The sequence below is a fragment of the Cryptomeria japonica genome, chromosome 3 (assembly GCF_030272615.1).
Source record: "Cryptomeria japonica chromosome 3, Sugi_1.0, whole genome shotgun sequence".
Lineage (NCBI taxonomy): Eukaryota > Viridiplantae > Streptophyta > Pinopsida > Cupressales > Cupressaceae > Cryptomeria > Cryptomeria japonica.
Window position 1 is genome coordinate 375,128,811 of NC_081407.1, and position 12,438 is coordinate 375,141,248.

The window sequence follows — 12,438 nt, forward strand, 5'->3', positions numbered from 1 at the left end:
TTTAGTGGTTGAAGGTTGAAAGCCTTTAATGGTTATCAAAGACTTTTAGGCTTTGAGAAGTGACTCCATTTTGCTTAGGAATGTGACAATAATTAGGGGATGGATTAAGTTAATTAGGAAGGGGTTAGAAGAATCTAGAAGGGGATTAGATTTTTGCAAGTGGATTTGGTGGGTGAGGGAAAATAGGATTTTATTTAAAATAAAAATTCATTTATTTCAAAATGTGTGCAAGTTGCATTTGTAGGAAAATGCAAGTGGGGTGGGGATAATGATTTAAATAAATGTTTTATTTAATTTATTTAAAAGAGGAAAAGGGGATTTTAATTAAATAAATAGATTTTATTTATTTAATTGATTTGAATTTGGTTGAATGAATTAATTAAAATAAATTGAATAATTTATTTAATTAATAGAAGAATGTTTGGAGATGAATTAATTAAATATTAATTTAATTAACTGATGGCTAGTAGATTTTTAATCAAATAAATAGCGAATATTTATTTAATTAAGCTGAACAAATTTGTGTGACTATATATATATATATATATATATATATATATATATATATATATATATATATATAGTGTGTGTGTGTGTGTGTGTGTGTGTGGGTGTGTGTGTGTTTGTGTGTGTGGAAACTTTTAAAAAGAAATTTAGTATGTAAAAAGTTTATGTACCCTTTTTTTAATATCTCAAATCACACCACTTTCTTTTATTGTGAGAATTTTATATAAAACAAGGCCGTGTTGCTACAAGTTTCTGTCATGTATTGTTTAAGCTCAAAAGTTAAGTTGGTGGATTCTTGGTTATGCTTTACAAAATTCTGATTTGTAGAAATGTTTGTTGCTAGCAAGACATGCAATGGGTCTATTTGAATTGTTTGTAAGCTAAAATTGAAATACAAGATATGTTTGATAATTTAAGATCGAATTGAATCTTAATCACAGTTTAATGGTGATTAATATATACATACTATACTTGTTCTATAGTGATAATTTGAATCTAATTCAAATGTTCTTAAGCTAAGATTGAAATATTGAGCTTTACCTCAACCAAGACAAGGGAAGTTGTCATAGTAAATGCAGTCATGTGCACGTCCATATTTCAAATCTTATCATTTTTCTATTATTATGTGAATCTTATTAAAAAAAATTAAACATGCAACATATATTTTTATGTACTTTTATATATAAAATTACATCATTTTTTATTTATTGTAGAAATTTAATAATAATTAAATAAATAAAATATGTTTCTATCTACTCTTTGTTTTATATGAAATTTATTTGACTCTTTTTCTTAATATCTCAAATCACATTAGTTTCTTTTATTGTATATATATCACATCATTTTCTTTTACTATGGAAATTTTCTGAAAAATAAAATTTAAAAGATGAAGTATATTTTTGGTATAATTTTTATTTTAGTCTTTTTTTCTTAATATTTCAGACCACATTCTTGTAACCTATTGAATAACTTAGAAATTGAAAGAGGCAGTTTTCCAACATGTGCTACGATTGAGTTTGATCTCTTCACCTTCTCAAATTTTGTCAATGCGGGGATAGCTCAGTTGGGAGAGCGTCAGACTGAAGATCTGAAGGTTGAAGGTCGCGTGTTCGATCCACGCTCACCGCAGTCAAGCTGCCGTCGCTGAAATATTTACGTCATTTTTTCTGTATTTGTACCACTTTCTTTTGATGCAGTTAGATCTGTCAACAATGCCAACAACTTTCATACGCATGGTTAGAGCATGAAGATTAACGGATGCTACAGGAAGGAACTAAAACATTTTATCTTCAACTATACTGGTCTTCTAAATAGATGGGAAAAAATTAAATATTTTAATATCTATTAACAACCCAGAGTTACCAAAACAAAGGTGATATCTATGTTGCCCGAGCTTCCTCCATTTCCATTATTAAAGGTGTTGCTATAAATCGCCAAAAAAAAAACAGCTTTGAATGGTAAAGATGTTTCTTTGTCATAACCTCAATTTTTTTTATCATCTCTTGGTCATGTGTGTGTTTAGGAGATTCATACATCTTTATAAAGGTATTTTTATGACCTTTCATATCAGTATTTTTATGACTTCTATAAAAAATTAAAGCATTTTTGGAAATTTATTGCATAAAATCACATAGTAAAAATCATTCATATTTTTCTTTTTCTTTAAAAGTGTATCTTATTTTCAAGGGACTTCATTAGCGAGGGAATGCTATATCATGTGCATTCATTTTGGGGGGTTTAATATCTCAAAACAATAGAATAATATATTACTTATCTGGTGAAAATAGGGGGTTTTATATCAGGGCTATGAAAAAATACAAAATCTGGTGAAAATAGTGGGGTTTTCAATTCAGGCTGGATATTGAGAGGGGGTTGATGAAAAATGAGTTTAGGGCAATAGTTTTTGAAAATAGGGGGATTCCTTAGTATGCCATGAATGCATGTGATATAATCTAGGTTCATTAAGTGAGGCCCTCATGCCTACTTATGCATTTTCAAACAATCACATTGATAATTAATTTTTTTTAACAATAATGATACTATATTTATAAATTATAATAGTTTTGATTACCCATTTCATTATTGCTATAAAAAGCGCCTTAATCTTGTAAAGGTCTTGATTATCTCTTTCATTATTGCCATAAAATTTTACTTTGTTATTGTATTCATTTCTTTGTCTATTGCTATTTTCTCTGCTTTTATAGTCTCTTCCTGTAAATTTTCATATTCATAATAAGACGACTCATCGAATCCTTATCCCTTAATATTAAGCTTTAATTAAAAATCTTGCTTGGTAAACTTTTTAATCTATCAACTCATCCTTTGCTCATGATTTTGAAGAGATTCCATAAGAAAAATATAAATACAAAAGTTATCTTTCCAATATCTATTAACATTAGGAAAATATCTATAAAAATTTTCAATTTTTTTTTTTCTATTATGTTTTTAATTAGATAATCAGGGTTTTGCAAGTTCCTTGAAACCTTTTTACAGTGAAAGATAAGCTATTGAACATCCAGATTACTGATAGGGGAGGGATGAATCAGTATTCCCTTGAATTTATTAAAAAATTTCAACAACCATCCACATAACATAACTAGATCGCATAAATGAAAAGAACAATAACCAAAAAATAGAATACACCACATAACAACAATATTTTATACATGGAAAACCCAAATGGAAAAATCCATGGAGATGGTTAGCTTTCAATATTATGTAACCGGTAACAGAGTACAATAGGTGACTATAATTCAAGCTTTCCTAATCTGAAAGGTCTGATATGAATCAATATTGTTGAAGTCAACAAATAATATGGAAGAAAAAATAAGTTGGAATGTTAATGGAGCAATAAGAAAATTTTCTAGTGCGCTAGAGCTGGTTCTAGCTTCCACCTTTTCAATGGTGTCCGCCAATGAGACACATTCTTTAGATGAAGTCTTTTCTTCTGCTTTGTTTTCTTCCATTTAATCCTCTTTCTCCTTTGAACTATTTGAGGGGACATCAACAACATTAGGTGCATTTTTTAGAGGGATTGCTTCCATTTTAGTTACATCAGGAGTAATATTATCAAATACAATATCTTTAGAAATAATTCATAGTGCTAGGGTTCCATATTTAAATGGATGCTTCTTCTCCTTGCATTTCTTTAGATTATGAAGAACCTGTTGTCTCAAAATCTCGCACAAATCATAATCAACATTATTTCCACCATTTCATAGGCCATATTGACCGTAATGGCTGAAATAGAATTTTATTGGTTTGTGTAGTAGACCTTGTTCTTGATCATCATTGATGCATATCACATGGTAGGTTTTGTTATGGTACTAAAATTCAGACAATGAAGGGTCAACTTTGCAATCTCTTTGTTCCTCGTCGACTTTGGTACCAAAATAAGTCCCAAGTCACACATTCTGGTTACCACCTTCATTACATTCTTGCTGATTTGAGAATATTTTTTGAGCCATATGAATTCATCATGGAAACGCCTCATCACCATGCTAACCCATTTTTCATCTAGATAGAAATTGGGGAAATGATTCCATGCATTTAAGTTTTTGTGAACAAGGGTTTGATATTCTGGTTTGATTTCAAAATTGTCCCCAATCAGATTATTAGACCACAATTGCTACAACTTTCCATGGTCGTGTTCTTCCAATTTCACATGGATATATGTCATAATATCCTCAGTTAACTAAACTCAAAAGGGAATGCTTGAAGGCCCACTTGACACATCATTTTCAAGTGATTTGTTTAGGTATTTCTTAAAGCTTGGATCTTCTTGGGTATTAACATAAAAAATGATGGGAGTAGCCATGGATGAAAACTAGTAAAAATAACAAATTTGTAGTAAAAATACATTTTGCCGCTTCATCAAGAAACTCTAACCCTTGATTCCCTCTATTGTTGCTTGAATTCTCTTTGGCTTTGAGTGATAAATTACTAAGAGAGTTCTCCTTTTATCCTTTTTTGATCCACTTGCATGCAATAGATGTAATAGGAAATAAAGTGTAGCTTTACCGAATTTTCATTTTGTTTGAGTTTACTGAGACCTTCTAGACTTTCGCATTTTGTCATAGTGCAATGTTCTTCACTGGAGTTTTTATCAACACACAGCTCTCAACACGTTGTTACTATAGCCTTGTTCTCTTTGGCAAGGGAAAGATATTTCTTGACTTGCTCCCCCTTGGTCAAAGCCTCTAACTTTCAATTGTTGAAGCACATGTCTGCACTGGAGTTGGGTGCAACTTCAACTTCTTTCTTTCTCCAAATATTCTTCACCTCTACGTTCACATCTTCCTTATTGATTTTATTTACTAGTCTATTTGACTTAACTTCTCCTCTTCTGCAATGCCTCACAATATGTCCATGTTTGTTGCAGTTGTAACATCTGTCATATCCTTGACCTTGTCTTGATTTGTACTTGTTAGCCTTACATACAAACATGTTTCATGTATAGCATCAACCTATAAATTGACTATTTCTATTTTGTTCTATCATAACATGATTTTTACATTGAGTAACTTTATGACCATAATTATTACAAGTATAACGCCTACCAGAGAATGATCTAACATTCTAATTTATTCTATTTTTACAAACAAATGCTTTGTGACCTAATTTATTGCAATTAAAACAATAGCCATTAAAAGAAGTGTTTCTTTTACTTACTTGTTGCTTGACCAATAATTTACCTTTGTCATCTTTCACTGAATTATCAAATTCAACTTCCTTTGTTGAAGATGATCCTTCTTTGCTTTCTAACTTTCTTTGCAAGCTTTCACCTATCTCAAATCCTAGACAACCTTTTTTCAGAGACCTTTACACAACTAACATCTAATCAATCTTATCTGAACTTACCTTAGGTTTGTCTTCTCATTCCTTTGACTTTTTTAGATCTGATTTCAAAGTTGTGACTTCTTGTTAAAGCTTATTACATTCCTCTATTTTGCATTTGCCATTTTATTCAAGTAGTGTTTGGTTTTTTCATCTTCTTCACTCTTGGTTTTTAGATCTACAATTGTACTATTTGCCTACTTGAGTCCTTCATTAACTTCCTTGTGCCTTTCTCTAAATTTTCTCTCTTAGATTTTTGATACACTCATTCCAGCTAATTGAACATTTTCTCTCGGATCTTTGATTTCATTCTCAACATTCTCATGATCTTCAAAAGAAGTCATAAGTTCTCCATTTGCATCTTGATATCTATCCTAATCTAAAGTAGACTTAGGTAATACATGTTCATCTTTCCAGATCTCCTTCGAGTTATTAGACTCTTCTAAAGGACCTTGCTTTGATACCAATTGTTGAACATCTGAAATATTGAGAGGGGAGGGGTGAATTAGTATTTCATTAAATTTATTAAAACTTTTAAACAACCATCCACATAACATAACTAGATCACAGATTTGAAAAGAATAATAACCAAAAATATAATACACCACTTGACACTAGTATTTTATATGTGGAAAATGAGAAAAACCATGGAGAGGGTTAGCTCTCATTATTATGTAACCAATTATAGAGTACAATAGGTGGCTCACTGTTAGATGGACTAATTGTCCAAAGTATAACGATTCACTACCAGAGAATGGCTTACAACCAATATTACAAAAAATGAACTATTATAATCACATCTATTGGATGCATGAGATATAGTTCCACTAAGGTACATAATCACTTTTACATTCACTTTTCATAAACTCTTTCACATTCATTGTACATAATCACTTTCATGTCTACTAATTGGTGGCATATGTGCAGAGTTTGATGACATGATGATATTGTATGTTGTCATTGATGTCAATATGCTAAAGTATGAACCGATATATTGAAGAAAGAAAACTGGGAAGAGAATCGGTATGATGGTATGAAGTGAACCAATATGATGATGTGAACCGGTATATGCGAAATGGTGAATGGATATGTTGGAATGTGAACTAGTATATGGAAAGTTTTGTATCAGGGTTTCATTTGGTATGACTACCAATTGGTAGTCTCAGCTTTAGAGTGATCTATCTCCATCACCTCTCTAGGTTTGATTTGTGCTAATTACCCAACTTTGATGTCATGAAGAACTTGTTGTGGGTCCCACAAAGTGATACCCACCTCACTAGAATCTTGTTTTGGTCCCCTTTGTAGTGGGACCAAGGTGTGGTACATCTTGGTGTGGATCATGGTGTAATAAAATGTCTTGGTGTCCCTCAAAGAAGCCCAAATTTGAAATAGGGTGAGTGTTGTACTTCCTGATGAGAATTTATCTTCGTGGCTATACATAATTGTTGGAGGTTGGCCTAATCAGTAATTTACCTAAAGAAACCTATATAAAGACATTATCAATTCATTTTGGATCTAAGTCTCCATCTACAAGCAATTTAAGATTCTTGCATCCGTCAATCATTCATTATCAAGCATTTCCAAAGATCTTGAAGGCTGCATATTGATCATCAAGTATTGAGGGGAAAATTCTTGTCAATCCTTATGCAAGCATGTGTGTGTGATTAAGGTTTTGTTATGTTCGTGCTATTTCATACAACATTTGTGATTACATTCAAAGAGAAAACCATCATCATCAACAATTGCAGATATGAGGTATATCTATATTCAATATTTATTTCATTATTTGCATTATTTCATTCAAGGTTAATTCCTAAATCAGGGTTCGACTTAGGCAAACCCCTATTCCCAATAATTTCCCTCTTCTTTTTGTGTGTAAGAAATAGGTACAAAGTTATGTTCGGGAGGATCAACATAATTCATAGAGATGAATAGATTTATCTTTCGACATTGGAAAATTCGGAGGACCATGGCGAATTATTACTACCTAGTCCCAAAAAATCAGGTCGAACTTCTAGGAATAGATCTATGACATCTTATTTTGTCCAGATTTGGGTTGGTGGTTCCGTACAACATTTGTAGCTCACTTTTTCTGCCAAACAACTTCAATAATCACCTATTTTTCCTTAATATACTACAATCCAATTTAATTCAACTCAAAGAGGAGAAATCCCTATCCAAGGAACCAATAATCTAATCAGAATCTTGGTCTTTCATGTCTAGATCTATTAGATTCATCTCCTCTTTAATGTAATGTTTAATTCTAAGGTAATCTAGTGGTAATTAGGTATATACAACTTAGAAATAGTTAATACAGATTGCTATATTAAGTATATCTTTCATTCTATTTTTTATTTTTATTTTTAAAAGTATATGTGTCATAGCACATTGTGTTTCTCTCTATAAATGACTAGTACAATCTAAACCAAATTAAATATAATTTCTAATGAGAGGTTGTTAAAATTGATCTTATGTATTTATCTATAGAGTCTTTTCACTCTTAACTAAGACACAAAAATAAGAAGAGATCCAAGAACTAACAACTTGAAAGCCCAATTTTTGGCTCTGATACCAAATGTAATTGCACTTTCCTCCAAGACTTAAATTAAGTAATTCCAACATAATTAATGGACTAAATATTAATGTTGAGATCACTCATAAGATGTGATCTGATTAAATTAGATGTAAAAAACCAAAGTAACTATAACATGTAATAATTTTACAGGAATTATAAAGTCAATTATTAACATAATAAATTGAATAACATAGCCACATAATTCAACCATATTCTTATAGAATTAAGGTTTCCAATACTATGTTTGAGGGATGGATCTATCTTAAGGATTGATCTTAACATAAGGTTCGAAGTATGGAAAATGAAGATTAATAAATCCAAAGAATGGATCTACAGATCAACAGAGGTTCATGGATAGTAGCACAAGGATTATTAGGAATTAATTTGTGGTGGTGTCTCCCATGAAGCAATTTAGTGATAGGGACTGTTGTATATGAATGAGGGAAAGAAGAAAACTAAGCTGAAAAAGGCTTAAGAATTGTATAGAAAGGGAGTGGCTCAAAGAAATAGTATACTTTTTAAAATGAAAATGAGGGGTTTATTCTCAAAGAAGTTGATAGAATTGTAGAAATTGGGGCTAGGGTAGGATACTTATATCACTTTGTCTTGATACCAATTTATATGGCTTATCGACTTTCCATGTAATTTCTCTTTTTTTTAATAGAGGGAGCTACCCGATTACTTGGAGCACTTACCTATAAAAAAAATAACTCTCGAATAATTAAAATAACTTTAAGTAGAAAAATAGATAATTTAATTTTTATAATAATATTCATATTTATATTATTATTGAAAAATAGAAATAAAAATAATTTATAATTGATAATAAGATTTATTATAAATTGTTGACTACAAATTCTACAATAATTCAATGAAAATGGTTAGATAACTTAAAAATTAAATAAAAATTATTCAATAAATTAAAAAAATAAAATAAGATTGATCTTTTTGAAATTTTTAGATAGATTAATTTAATATCTATAATAATAATGTAATGTAGTGTTGATTTGATTCTATTGGTGCATTGATTTGTACTATTGTATTGAAATTTTCATTTTGACAAAATGAACTTCAATTCACTTTTAGGAAATTTACTATCAAAGTTAAATTCAACTAATTAATCAAATAATGGTTGATTTTTACTAATCAACTAATTAATCAAATAATATGCTATATCTGGTTTAGACATTTTGTTAAAGGGTTTCAGATCCCTTAAAAACCTCTTTTTACCTTAATCAAAAACTAATTAATCAAATTTAATCAACTTCGACTAAGCTTGTAGCAATTTTTCTATAAAACTTAAAATCAACTAATTAATGAATTATTTATTTTAAGGAATAATTTAATTTTAAACCCTTAGTCATAGTTGCACCTCATACAATTCAAGCTTGGGGTCATGGTCTAATCTAAAAGCTATAATCTTTCTGATTTTTTGCATCAATTTTTTGGATCACACTCCTTGATCCATCATCAAGATGAGAGAGCTATAGGAGAGAAAATCCTAATGATGGATCACAGGGTGTGATCTAAAAAATTGATGCAAAAAATCCTACATAGTTGAATCCAAAAACAAAAAATAAGAATCGCAGTGAGCTATGGAAATCTAGTCAACACATTTTTCACTTGCCTCTGAAAAAATAATAAATAATTTTATTACAATACTAAAAAGACAAGTATTCCCACTGACACTTGTATTTTATTACTTTAGTAGGGAAAGGACCCTGAACCCTCACAAAACAACAACAACAACAAAGAGCAATAAAACAACCCCAGACATCACATAGCTAGGTACCCAACATAGAGCAAAGATGCTAGCCTTCAGAAGTAATAGAAAATATACAGACTAAAGTAGCAACCCAGATTACTCCTACCATACTTCCTACATTAAGGACTAACTAAAATAACAAATAATTGAGTAAAGTAGATAGTAACAACAGTTCTCAGATTCAAAATTAATAATAAGTCTTAGGGGTTTCGCAAGCCCAATAAACCATAAGTCTAGAGACTTAATAATGAGCATCATAAACCAAAATGTAAAATAACTAGAACAATCTAAAACTATATTAATAGCAAGAAACAACATCACAATCACACCACCTAAACAACAACCTAATTGTCCCTGATGAGATTCCAGTTTTCAACTAGTCTTTTCATTTGCTCCTACCATGCCTCTTGGTTCAGCATGACACTTGTTTTTCCTTAGATTAAAAGATTTTTAAATTTTAATTTATTCTGAAATGCTATTCTTTTTAATTGCATCAAGACTTACATATAAAAATAGAAAATAGTAAACAGTAAAAGACACTCCAACTTAAGAAGGAAGAAAATCCTTTTAATAATATTTAAATATTTATTATTTAATTTTATTTACTAAATGAACAACAAGAGGTGGGGCCTCACCTAATTTCTTTTCACATAAACCTAGAGGACCTAACCTAACCTTTCACATAAGTGTGCAATTACAATGGTAAGATGACTGACTATATGTCTATACTAGTAGCTAACCAATAATAAGAGGTAGAACCTACATGCAATTACAATAATTTTATTTACTAAGCCAATAGTAAGAAGGAGGGCTTCACCTCTCTCCACATAAACATGGAGGTCCTAACCTAACCTTCCACATGAACATGCAATTACAATAGCAAGATAACTATGACACTTTTTTCTCACTAGATTAAAAGATTTTTAAATTTTAATTTATTTTAGAATCATATTTTTTCTTAATTGTATCAAGACTCTTGCATATTAAAATAGATAATAGTAAATAGTTAAAAACACTCCAACATTAAAAAAAATAAAAAAATTCTATTAATATTATTTAAATAGTCATTCCTTAATTTTATTTAGTAAACCAACAACAAGAGAGGGCCTCATCTAAGTTTCCACATAAATATGAAGGGCCTAACCTAACTTTTCACATAAACATACAATTACATTGACAACATGACTGACTATATGTCTATATAGTAGTTCACCTAACCTTTAACATAAACATACAACTAGCTGTTGCATGGTTTATTTTCGTGCAACGGGAAGCCGATAGGCGATCAAGCATGCAAGGTTAAGGGCATGGCTAGTGATTTAGTAACATTCAATAAAAAGATTTTGAACTTTACGAAAATAAAATATACAATGACAATTAGCATTAACAAAACTTTTTTCAAAAATGAACATAAATATCAATTGTCAATTGCAATTTTTTTATATTTATTGACAAAATAACATTGATAAAAAAATGCACAACACTAAAAAGTACCATCCACAATTAGATGGTTTCTGAATAGGTATGCACTACAGTTGCACAACTCAAGGCATGGGGATTTTATGCAGGATTAACGAACAAGTTAGATACTTGTATTCTTTGTTGTTGTGCATCTATTTTTGGTTGCAAGGTTTAGGTGAAAATAGAATTACCTAAAACCTATCACAAGGATTGTGTTTGTATTCATATTCAATTTTGCCATGGGAAAAATTTGGAAAAAGTTCATTAAGTGATATAGTTTAGGAAAAAAATTGTCATTTGATTCAAATAATATAAAGTTACAATAAAGGTTCCAACCTCTGCTCATGCAAGGAGGGAAAGCACTCAAAAGGTGAAACCTAAGCCCATTGTTGCTGCTAGTTCTTTGGGTCCTGCATATATAGTTAAGCTAGATCCCGTTCAACCAGTAGCCAAACCTCAAAGCGTTGATAATTGTTATGTTACATTGTTAGAGGACATGAAGGCCCTTGGTGCACTTGATGATGAAAATTGATACAATTCCTATTTAGATTATGTTTAACTACTCTCAAGTTCCCAAGATAGAACAATTGATTAGTACAAGAAGTGTACATATTATTGACCAATGCAGCACACTATATGTTGGGTGATTTGTAAGAGAAGTCTTCAAGAGTATTGATGTTATTGATAACTGTTGATTTACTCAACTAATCTTGTTAATCAAATTTTATCCAAAGATGTTATATAATTGCAGGGTGGTAGGGTTGCCTTGTTCTTCGTTATTGCTGCATTTATGTGAGAATTCTAACACATGTTGAGTACAATTTAATTTTAGTTCAATGCCACCATTCGTAGTTTTGCTAAGTTATTTGGGGCTCTTATATTTCATGATAGCAATTCCAGCATTCTCTGTGTTATAAACAACAACTACTCTTTCATGATAACAATTCTAACATTTATACTCAAGGTTTCACTCTATGTTGATTTTTTTATAATATGTTATTTGGGTTGTTTAACAAGTGTGCTTTGACAAAGAAAATGTCAAAGTCCTATAATAGTCCTTGATATTGCATTGGGAGAGTTTCTTTGTAGATGTCATTTAGCATATTGATGTGTAACATTATGCTTAAAATGTTTTAGAAACTTGTTATCTTATTTGGGAGATGTTCACGATGGGTAACGTGGATAAAATATGTCAAGATATCTGCAAATGTCACACAATAAAATATTTGCCATTATATAATTCATAAATAATTATATATTCTCCATTTAATTATGTATTATAATTTAAATTATA

At 30.3% G+C, this 12,438-nt stretch overlaps 1 non-coding gene across 1 annotated transcript; it reads left to right on the forward strand.

The window, feature by feature from the left end:
- The first annotated feature begins 1,555 nt into the window (after nucleotides 1–1,555).
- Nucleotides 1,556–1,635, forward strand: TRNAF-GAA (transfer RNA phenylalanine (anticodon GAA)). The gene has a single exon. It is a non-coding gene; the product is annotated as a tRNA-Phe (tRNA).
- The last annotated feature ends 10,803 nt before the right edge of the window (nucleotides 1,636–12,438 follow it).